Here is a 13,086-nt window from a genome sequence, read left to right as displayed (position 1 = left end):
ATTATAAAGTTTTGCCATACATAATATAATGTAAGTCATGGATTTGAAAAAGAAGGAAACCTCTTTTGATTTTATTTTACCGTTTTTTAAGATGACAAACTTAAATATATTAGGAGAGACTACTGTGAAATATCTAGACAAAAACTAATATTTCTTAAATGGAAACTGAAATAAGGAAAATTCTTTGTGGAGATTTTTGAACCAGAAGGAACTGTCAAAATTGGAATTTCAAAATGATACTACCATGCCAAAGCCCACGTACATCGATTGGCCAATATTTTACAGAGGACTTTATTGATGGTTGTTGGTTTCAGAATATGTGTCATTTAACCATCATATCTGGGGATGACTGAGAACAATTTTCAGGGTTTCATCTCATGTAGGTGTGTGTTGGCCTGATAGCCATGCATGGCTGCAGGAATGAGATAGCCCATTCGTTTCAAAGAGTATTTTCTCCAATCAGTGTCTTTCCTTTCTTAGAATTACTTATTTATTTAAAGAGAGAAAGAGCACAGTGAGGGGCAGCAGAAGAGGGAAAGAGAGAACCTCAAGCCGACTCCAGCACTGAGTGCCAAGCCTGACATGGGGCTCGATCTCATGACCCTGAGATCTTAACCTGAACTGAAATCAAATTTCAAAGACTTACCTGATTGAACCACCCAGGAACCCCATTAGTCAGTGTCTTATTCTTTTTCCTCTTTCCTTATTTGTGTCAGTTTCTCTCTGTGCCTGATAATGTGGGGGGCTGTCTATCCATGTGCTTGTCCTATGCCTTTAGTCCAAGCCAGGTTTCCTGGGCAGTAAATTCCAAGTGCAACAAATTGTGAACTTAGGATGGATCAATGCATAGCTCTTTAAAGTGTGGACGTGCCCTACTGAGATACTAACAAGCCTCTTCACCATTTCTATTGTGATAATTCCAGATACATTGAAGCAAGTAAAGTCTTAAAGACAATAGTTTCTCTTGCCCACAATTTCCCTTGATATAGATCAGTCTTTGGTGGTTTTCAATCATAACAATTTTTAAAGGATTTCTAGAACAACTTTAATGTTTTTCCTGCATTTTCCAAGCATTCCAGTTGTTCCAAGCTGAAGTAACACCATGCTATACCCAACTGGAGCACTTCATAGTTATCGACTATAATCAGTTGTTCTCTACAACACTCAGAAAATCTGTTAGTGTCCGACAGGTATAGCAAGACTATTTCATACTCTTTTCTTTTCAGGAAAGCTCTGCCTTACTCATGATATCTCACAATTAACATAAGGGCTTTTCTTTCTGATGGAGGAATTCTGGTGTCTCTCACCTATCTAGTTAGCTACGTGTTGTTTCTGGATCCACTACAAACTCAACCCATTCTGACAATATATTTTTAGTCTAATATTTATTTTAATCTTCCAAATTCCTTTCTTCTTTTATTTTGGCTTCATTTTTCTCTTCTTCTTCAACCTGGAAGTTTTATCTCATTTCCACTCTAGACTGCTTTAGTTAGAGTACTATAGTGTTTCCCCTAGCTAAGTTGTTTCTTATTTAAGACAATTTTATTTTTTTAAAGATTTTATTTATTTATTCATAAGAGAGAGAGAGAGAGAGAGAGAGAGAGAATATGAGGCAGAGGGAGAAGCAGGCTCCATGCAGGGAGCCCAACATGGGACTCGATCCTGGGTCTCCAGGATCATGCCCTGGGCCAAAGGCAGGCGCTAAACCACTGAGCCACCCAGGGATCCCTATTTAAGACAATTTTAATATAAGTTTCTTGAAATCCAAAAGTTTCAGCTCTTTTGGACCTCAGTTCTCTGCCATTAATGTACATACAGACCTCCAACAAGTTTTTTCTACTTTTTCTTAGTCTTGGAGGTGAAAATACCTCAATTGTGACAATTCCTATTGTCTTATAGTTTTCATTTCCTGTTCTATGCTCAATTACTTTGCAACCTATTACTTTTATTATTTTTTCTACTTTACTTTCACAACTTTCTAGCTTGTCAGAGTCCTTCTCAGCAAGGTTCTTCAATACAAAACCAACTGCATACAAAGATCTCCATATTGTCTCTCCTTAAAAACTGGGTTACCTTTGCCTAAAGATACATCTTTGGTACCATCCTGTACTATCAGGACACCTACAGTGACACACCAAGAACCTGGACCATCCCATACTATCAGGACACCTACAGTGACACACCAAGAACCTGGATGCAGAAACAGCCATGATTTGTTTTCGTTCCACAGGAGACCTAGTCCAACACCACCTATGTTCAACGTACTTTGATTATACGCCAGTGCCTATAACAAATATTCCATTCATTTTTATTCTATAAAGGAAAAATATGGTGATTTTACTTATATATAGAATGAGAATTCTGAAATTCATGAAGCTAATGATGGAAGTTGTAAATCCAGAATTAAAAATGTTCACACATGATTTTCTTATTTCCACCATTAAGATCCTTAACTATTCTTACATTATAGAGATTGTTTTTTTTTTAATTTTTTATTTACTTAGCTTAGTCACAGAGAGAGAGAGAGAGAGAGGCAGAGACACAGGCAGAGGGAGAAGCAGGCTCCATGCACCGGGAGCCCGATGTGGGATTCGATCCTGGGTCTCCAGGATCGCGCCCTGGGCCAAAGGCAGGCGTCAAACCGCTGCACCACCCAGGAATCCCTGGAGATTGTTTTCTTATTTGAACGCATATACTTGCTTTTCTATGGATAATACAAAAACAGCAGAAGTAAAAAATTGTCACTTAACTTGTATCTAATTGAAATTCAACCATTCCTCACCGAACATAGAGTCATATCTGCTAAGTTTCTTCTCAAAGCAGTGGAACATAATTAAACTGCCATGGTAGCATGTAGTAAGCATATATGAACACTATGAAATATGTCCAGCAGGGCAATATGGGCACAAAGTAAAGTGAAACAACCACAAATATTTTCTCTCAAAGTACAGCCTTGTAGGTAAGGTTTGGTAAAAAAAAAAGCTGTTCACTGTTATCATCTATTGTCTTTACCACTGGATTGTGATAGCTCCTTGTTAGTAGGAGCTACATCTTGTTTGCTTTTGTATCACCAGATGTCCCAGTGTTAAGGTGAACACTAAACGTTATTTCTCGAATGAGTGAAAACTCAGTAAGATGGATAATAATTGACTTGTAAATATCAACAAGATCCAATCTATAAGCCTAAATATGAGAAGAAGCTATGGTCATGAAAGAGAGTCAGCAAGGAATAAGGGCAAAGCAGAAGTTTAATCCTAGAAATTCTGTGCCAAAACATGGGTAAGACAGATCGAGAAGGTGAAATTTGAATTTGTAGTAACTGAATAAAGGTTTTCCCTCAATTCATTAAAAAATGAGTCACATTATCTACAGTGTCTCAATGGATCAAAACTAAGAAACTCTGAATAGGCCAAAATATCCCTGTTGGATAGAGGTCTGGGGAAACTGAGACTTTTGGAAGTATTTTCTGTTTCTTCCCATATTGGTTCAGAAACTGGAGCAAGAATGCTTTGCATAAAAGCTAATTTTCATGTATTGACAATGAACTACTTTATAGTTCCACTTATGCAAAGTGACTCTGAACCCAAGTCTTGATGTAAACATGTTGACATAATTATCAACTGTATGACTTTGCTCTCAAAAGTGTCTCAATTTGAATGATAAATTGCATAGAGGCTTTATTGAAACTTTATTTTACTCCTCGTTATTTTACTTCAAAGACTTTGTCATATCTTCTACAAGAGAATTCAAATTTCTGGACAAGGGCCATGCATCTCCCATGAAAACACATTATGTTATAGCTGATTGCCCTGAATTTTCTGTTAAAATCCTGATTCTACCCTTAATGTGATTTTGGGCAAATTTTTTAACTCTAAACTCTAGCTCTGTCATCTATAAAGTAGAAACAGGACCTTATATATAGTATATGATTTAAATAAATATATGCAGAAGGCTGAGCATTGTGCTTGGAATATATATTACTGAGTGTTTTATTTTATTTTTTTTGTCTGAGTGTTTTATATATTTAAGTTATTATAATGCAAAGTAATATAATATACTACAACAGATGTTTTGAGCCCACAAGAAAAGTTATAACTTCCAGAGAAAGAGCTTACGATTGAGTTAAAGAAAGATGTATGGATAAAGAAGACATTTAAGTCTTTGAATATGTAAATACAGTGGAGGACACTCTCATGAAAGTGAAGGACACATATATAAAATCAAAAAATAAAATGTATATTTTATATAAAAACTCAGGTGATTCATTTGATAGAACTTCAAAATAAGTGAAAATGAATAAAGAGCTGCAAATTATAATAAATTACATGAGGGGTACTTACTTGGTTTTCCATCTGTAAAGAGGTCCTGTCGGAATTTGAATCTTCTTTTTTTTTCACTAACTAGATGTATATCTTGAGCAGATACCCTAGACTTTATACATATTCGTTTTTCTCATCTTTAAAATGAGGTCTAATAGTTTCTACTTCATTAGGTTTCTTTGAGTTAAATGATTTTCGTATATAGCACATATATACACATACACATATATGTGTAGTAATACTGCTTAGAATAGCTTTTAACATGTAGTAAGTGTTCATTAAATGCTAGATATTTCAATATCAAAATTATTAATAACATGATCAAAAGATGTCAAGAAATTGATGGGCCATCCCACCATTAGAATTGATGTCTTTAAGCTTTAAAGGAGAGGACACCATTACCGTAAGAGACATGAGACGATACAGACTTAGGCTGAAAGGAGGAAATTTACAAAAGAGATGTTATTAAATTTAAGGTGCTTGTGGGACATTCAGCTACAATTGTTCAGGTGACAAGAGTTTTATAGCTAAAGTCCTTTAAAAATGATCATAGATGTAACTATGGAGTGTGCTTTGATGAAGGCTGGGATGCACAGAGATTGGCAATAGAAAGCACAATCATGGATAAAACAACTTGCTCAAGGCCACTGTGCCAACAGGTGGTAAATTTAGGATACAGGGGTTATTTAGAAAAGTGCAGTTGACTTAATTTCTTTGTAACTTAATTACCTCCAGAATGGTGGGATAGGGTTAGAGAATCCCTTTTCCCCCCATCATGAAGGCTCTCTTAATTTTTACAGAAGCTCTTAATGTGGTTTTGAACATGGACACTGAATTTGAGTACAATTTATCTGTTAACACAACTAGAAAGAATCAAAGATTTGAAGCTGTGGGCCATATACCACTTTAAATTATCTTTCAGGACAATAGACTTTTCTTTAATTGACTGTATTATCAATTCTTCTAAATTGTTCCTTTTTTCAAAAGTTTATTCCTATTTTTCAAAAAGATTTGTCAGAGAAAACAAAAATGAAAAGACTGAAAAATGTTCAATAATAAAAATATTGCATTTCGTGTAGCATGGCAGCTCTCTGCATCCTACTACATATATGGGAGGCATACACAGATTTTACATATAAACTGAAATTTTATTAAATTTGAAATTTCAAATTTATAAAAATCATTTTCTTGTTAAAGCATTTTTTGAATTTTAAGTAAATGTCTACCCTTTAACATTCAGGTATCACATATTAGTGCTGATAATATTGCCATTTTCCCATTGCAAAAGTAAAATTACATTTTTTTATAATTAAAATGGTTGACATAGTACATATTCCTTTTTAGACCTGAGTTAACTGAAATTTTGTATTCATTTGGCTGAAGGAATCAGATGCGCACATACACACATGCACATATTCACAGTGGCTTTCTCTAATATTTTACTTATTTTTGTTTTATTCTCTCCTTTAATTCTTACCCTTTACTACTATAAACTTTGGATTAATACTTTATTTGCCAAAATATTCTAAAATCTCTATATCAAAAAAATTTTTAAATAAAATAAATAAAAAATAAATAAAGTCTCTATGTCTTCTTGGGAGTGGCTGGGACACATTTATAGCAAGATTTTTTCCATTAAGAGCTAGCTAATTAGAAGAAAATATTTAAAAGACTCATTATAACTTTATAAATGGTTTATCATTCAATTTTTTTTTTTTTTTTTTTTTACTAATTTTCCAAGTCCTCTCAATCCCTTGAGCTACTGGTCCCATTCTCCAGGAATTTAAGCATACAGGAATATTCTCCTATTCTTTGTTTCTAATTCCTAACTACCAATTTATACTTCAAAACACTGTTACTTGGTTTCTGCTCTTGCCCCTACCATCAACCTATGCATATTAGATAACTGCCACAGTATAATTGCTAAATTCAACAAGTTTAATCCATTCTGATACTCTTTAGCAACTGCTTCATGACAAACTACTACAATTCTTACTGCTTAAACAAACATTTTTTATGTCATGGTTTCTCTGGGTCCCAAATCTGGGCATGATTTACCTGCATCCTCTGATGTCTCTCACAAGGCTGTAATCGAGGCATTAGCCAAGGCTAAACACGTCTTAATAGCTTGACTAAAGGGGGGTCTGCTTCCAAGCTCATTCAACTGATTGCTGACTGGATTGAGTTCACTGTGGACAGTTGTACTAAAGACAATGAAATGAAAGTTACCCGTTATTAAACAACGACTGTGTATCAGACACTGCTAAGGCACATAACATTAAATATTTTGATTAAATAAATTATATTTGATATTGTATATTAATTTTATTATGGTAAGTAGTGTGTATGTTCATGGAATAAAAATTAGAAAAAGCAGACAAGCAAATGTAAGTAAGAAAAATAAAATACCACTGTCTGAAAACAGTCACTGCAAGTATTTTGTTGTATGCCTGGATCTTTTTAGACACGCACAGCATTTATTTGCTTTCTTACTATTACACGGGCCTGTCTTTTTTCTCCAGGCTTTCTCATTTTAGAGAAATCCATGCCATTCACAATAGCTATGTTCTTTAAAAGTCACTTTGAACACTAAATGACCAAATTCTGAAGTGTTACTGATGGAGAAATATAGGGTTAGGTTCTTATGAGCCTCCAGTCATAACAACCAATACGATACATAACCTTGTTTTATATGTGCTTCTGTTTAAAGATACACTATGTAATATATATTGTTGAATCATTAATTTTGAATTCACGGCCAACAGCACTCATTGCAAGTCATGCTTCAACTAAGCTTATCCACTAGACTTATTCTTTACATAAGGCAGATCATAGCCTTCTTGAGCTTAGGAACATTTGACATCCTTCAGCATGTGCTTGAAGGCCATTGTAAACAACAAAAGCACCAACAAAAATGCACAAAAATGCAAAAACATGGTTCTAAATAGACAGCAAGAACTACATTAGTTTACGGTAAGAGAACTTAAACAAAAAAGCTGTACATGGTTCCAAAATTCAGGTCCATCAGACCAATGGAATGCAACATTATTTGTAAATGAGATGTGAGCAGATGTGAGCAAGTCAAAATGAGGTCATGCTAGATTAGGATGGGCTTTAAATCCAATGACTGGCGTCCTTATAGGAAGAAGGAGATTTGGAGAGACACAGAGCTATAATAGGCAAGACGGCCATGTAAAGAGGAAGGCAGAAATTGCAGTGGTACAGCTCTAGTTGAGGAACACCAAAGACTGCTGGCAACCACCATAAACCAGGAGGAGGCAAGAATGTGTTCTTCCCCGCAGTTTTCACAGAGAACAGGGAGGGCCTGCTGACACCTTGATTTGAGATTACTAGCACGCACTACTCTGAGAGAATAAATTTCTGTTGTTTTAAGCTTTCCAGCTTGTAGTAATTTCTTAGGAAACCCTAAGAACTAATCCTAGAGTGAAATATTGAGAAACTAATGTAGTTTTATGCCAAGTTCTCCAAATAGCTGTGTCAGGGATGCATACGTATTCCTCTGTCTTCTTTTCAAATATAAACTTGAGGAGGAGGAGGAGGTGAGGGAGAGCAGGTGTGCAATTTGTTGTTTCATTAAAATATCAACATAATGTTTCCTCACTAGGAAGGCCAAATTTAGGAACATAAATATACCAGCAATTATATTTGGAAAACTTGCTGAAAGAATTCTCTAAGATAAACAAAGAAAATCACAAAATACTTTGCAACTGTATCCTTCTAGAATTGGTTTAGTTTCTGGTTTCAAGGCTACTGCTTCGGAGTACTAGTGCCATTTCTAAATATATGTCACTTTCTCCTAGCCTATGATCCCCATATGTGGAGGAACCGTATCAATTATGCTTGCTATTTTATCCTTTATTACCTGAACCATGTCAGACACATGAATATCATTCAATAAATACCTATTTAATTACAAATTATTAAATGAATGTGAAATTCATATTAATGCTTTTGGGACACTAGCACAATGTTTTTTAAATCTATCATTGGAAAATCCAAACATATGCAGTTATGGGACTAGCAACATATCTGGTAGGAGAAAGAAATAGAAAATTAGGGAAAAAATAATGCAAATGGGCAATAATCTACACATATAAGAGATTTTGCTTCAAAGTACTCAAAAGAACAACCTAGTAAGTTTCTATTTTTTCCCCTTGATTGGTAAAAATGAGAAAAATAGGGGCACCTGGTGGTTCAGTCGGTTAAGCATCTGCCTTCAGCTCAGGTCATGATCCCAGGGTCCTGGGATCGAGCCCCACATCAGGCTCCCCACTCAGTAGGAAGGCTGCTTCTCCCTCTCTTCCCAGCTGGTGCTCTCTCACTATCTCTGTCACTATCTCTGTCCTCTCAAATAAATAAGTAATTTTTTTAAATGAGAAAAATAATAATACCTCAGAATAAAGAAAACCTGGAGAAAAAGTACTGGCCCATGTGATTAAAAGGAGGCAACTACATACACTACATTCTCAAACAATTAAACACACACACACACACACACACACACACATAATAAAACAAAAAACAATTCTATCATAGTTTTTTCCAGATGGTTGCATTTTATTTTGTTTGTAATGCCTATCTGTTCATTCTAAATAATTTTTCATAAGCATGGACTGGTTTTTATTTTAAAAAACTAACAGAACATAATACCTAATGGCAATTTAAACATAATAACGTTGAGTATTAAGCTGTGCCTTATGTATAGCCATTGTTTTATAAATAGTAACTGCCATCACTGCCATTGTCATTATTAGAGTGTGCAATGGGACAACAAGGGACTGAAGATGGGATTTAGGGAATAATGAATATTTACAGTCTCAGACCAAAAATTACACATGTGAGCATTTACATAGACCCATTAATGAGACTAAGAAAGTTTTTCATTTCCTTATATGTTTTATGATTATATACACATTATGATAAAGTGTTTGATATTCTGTGAGTAAAGTGTGATCTATAAGGAACAAGTAAATCAACAATCTTCAGAAGGGAAGGATCTGATAAAATGATCAGAATGATTTAATTGATGAAGCCAAGTTCAGATTATTCTAGCTAATGGAATGTGGCCTTAATTAAATGCCTTGAAAGTCAAGTAGCCTCTTTTAAACTAGAATGTTATTGATTTAAGTACTACTTAAATCCAATAAAGATACAGTTGGATGTTCAGGGATCTTGGTTTTACTTTGGAAAATTCTAATGTAAGGGGAAATATATTTGGCCTAATACCAAGCTATTAAATCCTTTAAAATCTAATTTTAAATTAAATAAAAAGATTTGCTTTTAAATAATTAAATATATAATTTATGGGGTTGTAGAGTTGGTATCAGCATGAAGGCAAAAAAAAGTACAGTTTAATAATCGCTTCAATTTTACTATCAACATTTCTCCATAAACTCCATTTAACAGGAAGCCATTGAGAAGCTTCCACTTGTATGTTCTAAGTAGCTTAGAGGACTCTGAAAAATACAGTGTTCATGTTAATGAAACAATATTTTAGTCCCTATAACATGAGATGGCTTGAAGTCATACTTCACTCAATTTCCTTTAAAATAATTTTTATTAAAAGGTTATAACTGGTTTAATAATACATCAATAATGAGATTTTGAAGTTCCTGTTATATGAATTATATTTATCAAAAATTTTTTTCTTGGGATGCCTGAGTAGCTCAGGGATTGAGCATCTGTCTTTGGCTCAGGCCATGATCCCGGGGTCCTGGGATGGAGAACAACATAGGGCTCTCTGTGGGGAGCCTGCTTCTCTCTCTGCCTATGTCTCTGCCTCTCTGTGTCTCTCATGAACAAATAAATAAAATCTTTTTTAAAAAAGAGAATTTCTTTTTTTTATTTGCCGATATTGTTTGAGGATAACTTAAATATTGAATTGCTACCCCACTACTACTTCCTGCCATGTTCTCATTTTTATAAATCTATTTATTTTTGTACAGTGGGCATATTTATAATTGTTTTCCTATGTATAATGATATCATAATGGGAGAATTTGGGGTTGAAATTTCTTTTTACCTCCCTACTTATATACAGATCAGTAAACATGGATTTAGAGGACTACCACCATGGTAATATTAGGAAGATTAACAGTAAGAGTATATATGTACTTCCAATTAAAATATCTGTTCTAACTCTCTGGAAACTGAGGTGATCGGTGAAAGTACAAACATTGTCTACATGATTATACTGAAAAGCGAACAAAGAGGAAATTATTTTCCTCTTGTTTTCAAAAGAAAATGTGTACCTCATGAAATAAATTATTATCCATTCAAAAGAAGTGCCCTCTAAAGCTACTTCAAAATATGTGCTTTTCTTGGGACAGCTCTAAAGTAGACATCGGGGACACGAATGCAATTTGAAACATTTCATTTCTACATTACTTATATAGTCTCTGTTATTGTAGCTTCTCTCATAGTTAAAAAAAGGAATGGAGCACTGAACTTCGTGTCAACAAAAGGGAATAGAAAAACAACCCCCAAACTCAATACTGTTTAGTCCAATTTATGAAGTGATTTGAGGCAGGTAATTCAGATACTGGAAAAACTGTCTTTCACTTAAGTACCAAAAAATCTAATTTAATGCAGTTGATATCTTCATTCCAGCCAGGAAAGCTGTTTCATCTTCATTTTAGTCTAGATTGCTACTATATGAAGTGACAGTGGGTTTACATGCTCTGGTTGCATATTTATTTTTTCAAAAGAGCTGAGACGCCATCATTTTTCAATTTCATTTGCCATTTTCATTGCTTATTCTAGGAAGGCTCAAAGTGCGAAATGGACATGGTGATTTAATTACTTTAAATTAACTCAACCTCACAAAGAGGAAATGATTATTAGTTAAATAATTAGCACATGTATAAAATTGAGGCCGTGAACATGTCTCCCATTCTGATATTTTAAATAAAGTAAAAATATTTATTAAAATTCATTCTATGAATGCCTTTAAATAATTGCTACTAAGATTTGAACACCAAGTCTTTTTAACATCTTTTTCCTCTCTTCTGCTTTGTAACTGCATATTTATTTCTGTTTCTCTATCTATCTACCTACCTACATACCTACCATCACTAACTACATCTTTAATTAAAAAGATAATTTATTACTAAAATACTGAAACACAGACTAATAGCAGAAACAAGAAATTTAAATAATATATAAACAAGTTCTTTCAACACGTTAGAATAAAAAATTAGACTTCATCTGAGCAAAGAAGTCAGATAATTCAAGTGAAAGGATGTAGGAAAATGAGAAATGGACTTTGCAAATACAAGATATAGCTGTAAAACAATGATGCAATTATACTTATTACTTTGTATCCATTTTAATACATGCACAGCTTGTTCATAAATTATTTACTTGGATCTTTCCTCACATGAAATGCTAACTTTGCAATATATTTTACATCTATTCCTTTTTTGCAGATGTGGCCCAGGCTTTCATGCCTTATAGTTATGTTAGATTCATTTCAAATTGTTTTCCTGTCAAACAATTCATCTATCCAGAATTAAGTGATTACTTCTCTCTGGAATAATTACATTTTTCTACAAAATCTCCTTTATCAATATCCCACCATCACCCCAAGTTACTAGATAAAATGTAAACTAAATTGGTTAGAATTCAAGTAATTTTATGATCTAATCAATTGAGTCCTGATTAATATTATCCATAGTAGTCTTCCATCCTTAGTTTCAGATAGGAGTTTCAGAAGAACCATCTTTCAAATCTAGAAATGTAGATGTATATGAAGTACACAAAGCCTAAATCCTATACCCTCTAAAGAAATGTCCCAGAAACTTAAGAAATTACATATATATAAGAAGGTACCAACTATCGAAATAAACAAATGACAACAACAAAATTCTACAGTTCATGTATTCTGATAGAACTCTCTGATGTTCACTGCCTCTTACAGGATGTTTACTGTTCTATATTATCATCACCATGTTCAGTTTAACTATTGGTATAGCGTGCTGCTTTATTTCCTGTTTTTTTTTTTTTTGAGCTAACGAAGATACATTTAATAAACTTTTTTTTTTACTCCTGCACATGTGATTCTTATTGAATCAGACAATCTTTGTCAGCACCATTACGTGAAAATGTCAGAAAAATTCCAGATTTAATTTCCTCCATGGCTGTTCTATATAGTTTTAGAAAAAGGTGTCCACAATCCCAAATGATGAGACCTTTCAGTGTGATGATGTGACTGTTAAAAAAATGCTATACATATCAAATATCAAAAGAAAATAAATAATATCCCAAGTTTGAAGAGGAGATAAAATACATGAGATTTGTGGGGATGAAAAGTACAGCATAGGGAATATAATCAATAACATGGTAATATACTTATCATGATAAGCATTTCTTACTGTGCATGATTGCTGAATCACTATGTTGCACACCTGGAAATTATTTAATATATGTCAACTATGTTTCCATTTTTTTTTTAATTTTTAGAAGCAGAGATTAAGGAAAAAAAAAAAGACCATCTGAGGACACAGGCAGAAGGTGGCCATCTACAAGCCAAGAAGAGGGTAGAAAGTGGCCATCTACAGGCCAAGGAGAGAGGTCTCAAAAGAAAACAACCCTTCTGACATCTCAGTCTAGCCTCCAGAACTTCAAGAAAAATAAATTTCTTTTGATTTAGAAGGGGGGGGTTGGTATTATTTGCTTCACACTGAAAAAAAAATGGAAATGAAGAATTTCAAGGCATTTGACCTCAGCCTAATAACAGGGCCCAATAT

The 13,086-nt window shown here is 33.9% G+C and overlaps 1 pseudogene; it reads right to left on the bottom strand.

The window, feature by feature from the left end:
* Window positions 1-228: 228 nt before the first annotated feature.
* The window catches only part of LOC129516434 (NEDD8 ultimate buster 1-like), a 40,117-nt pseudogene continuing 27,259 nt past the window's right edge, over window positions 229-13,086 (bottom strand).

The sequence above is a fragment of the Nyctereutes procyonoides genome, unplaced genomic scaffold (assembly GCF_905146905.1).
Source record: "Nyctereutes procyonoides isolate TBG_1078 unplaced genomic scaffold, NYPRO_anot_genome, whole genome shotgun sequence".
In the NCBI taxonomy this organism is placed as follows: Eukaryota; Metazoa; Chordata; class Mammalia; order Carnivora; family Canidae; genus Nyctereutes; species Nyctereutes procyonoides.
The sequence above is the reverse complement of the archived record's forward strand: the minus strand, read 5'-3'. Positions and strand labels throughout refer to the sequence as shown.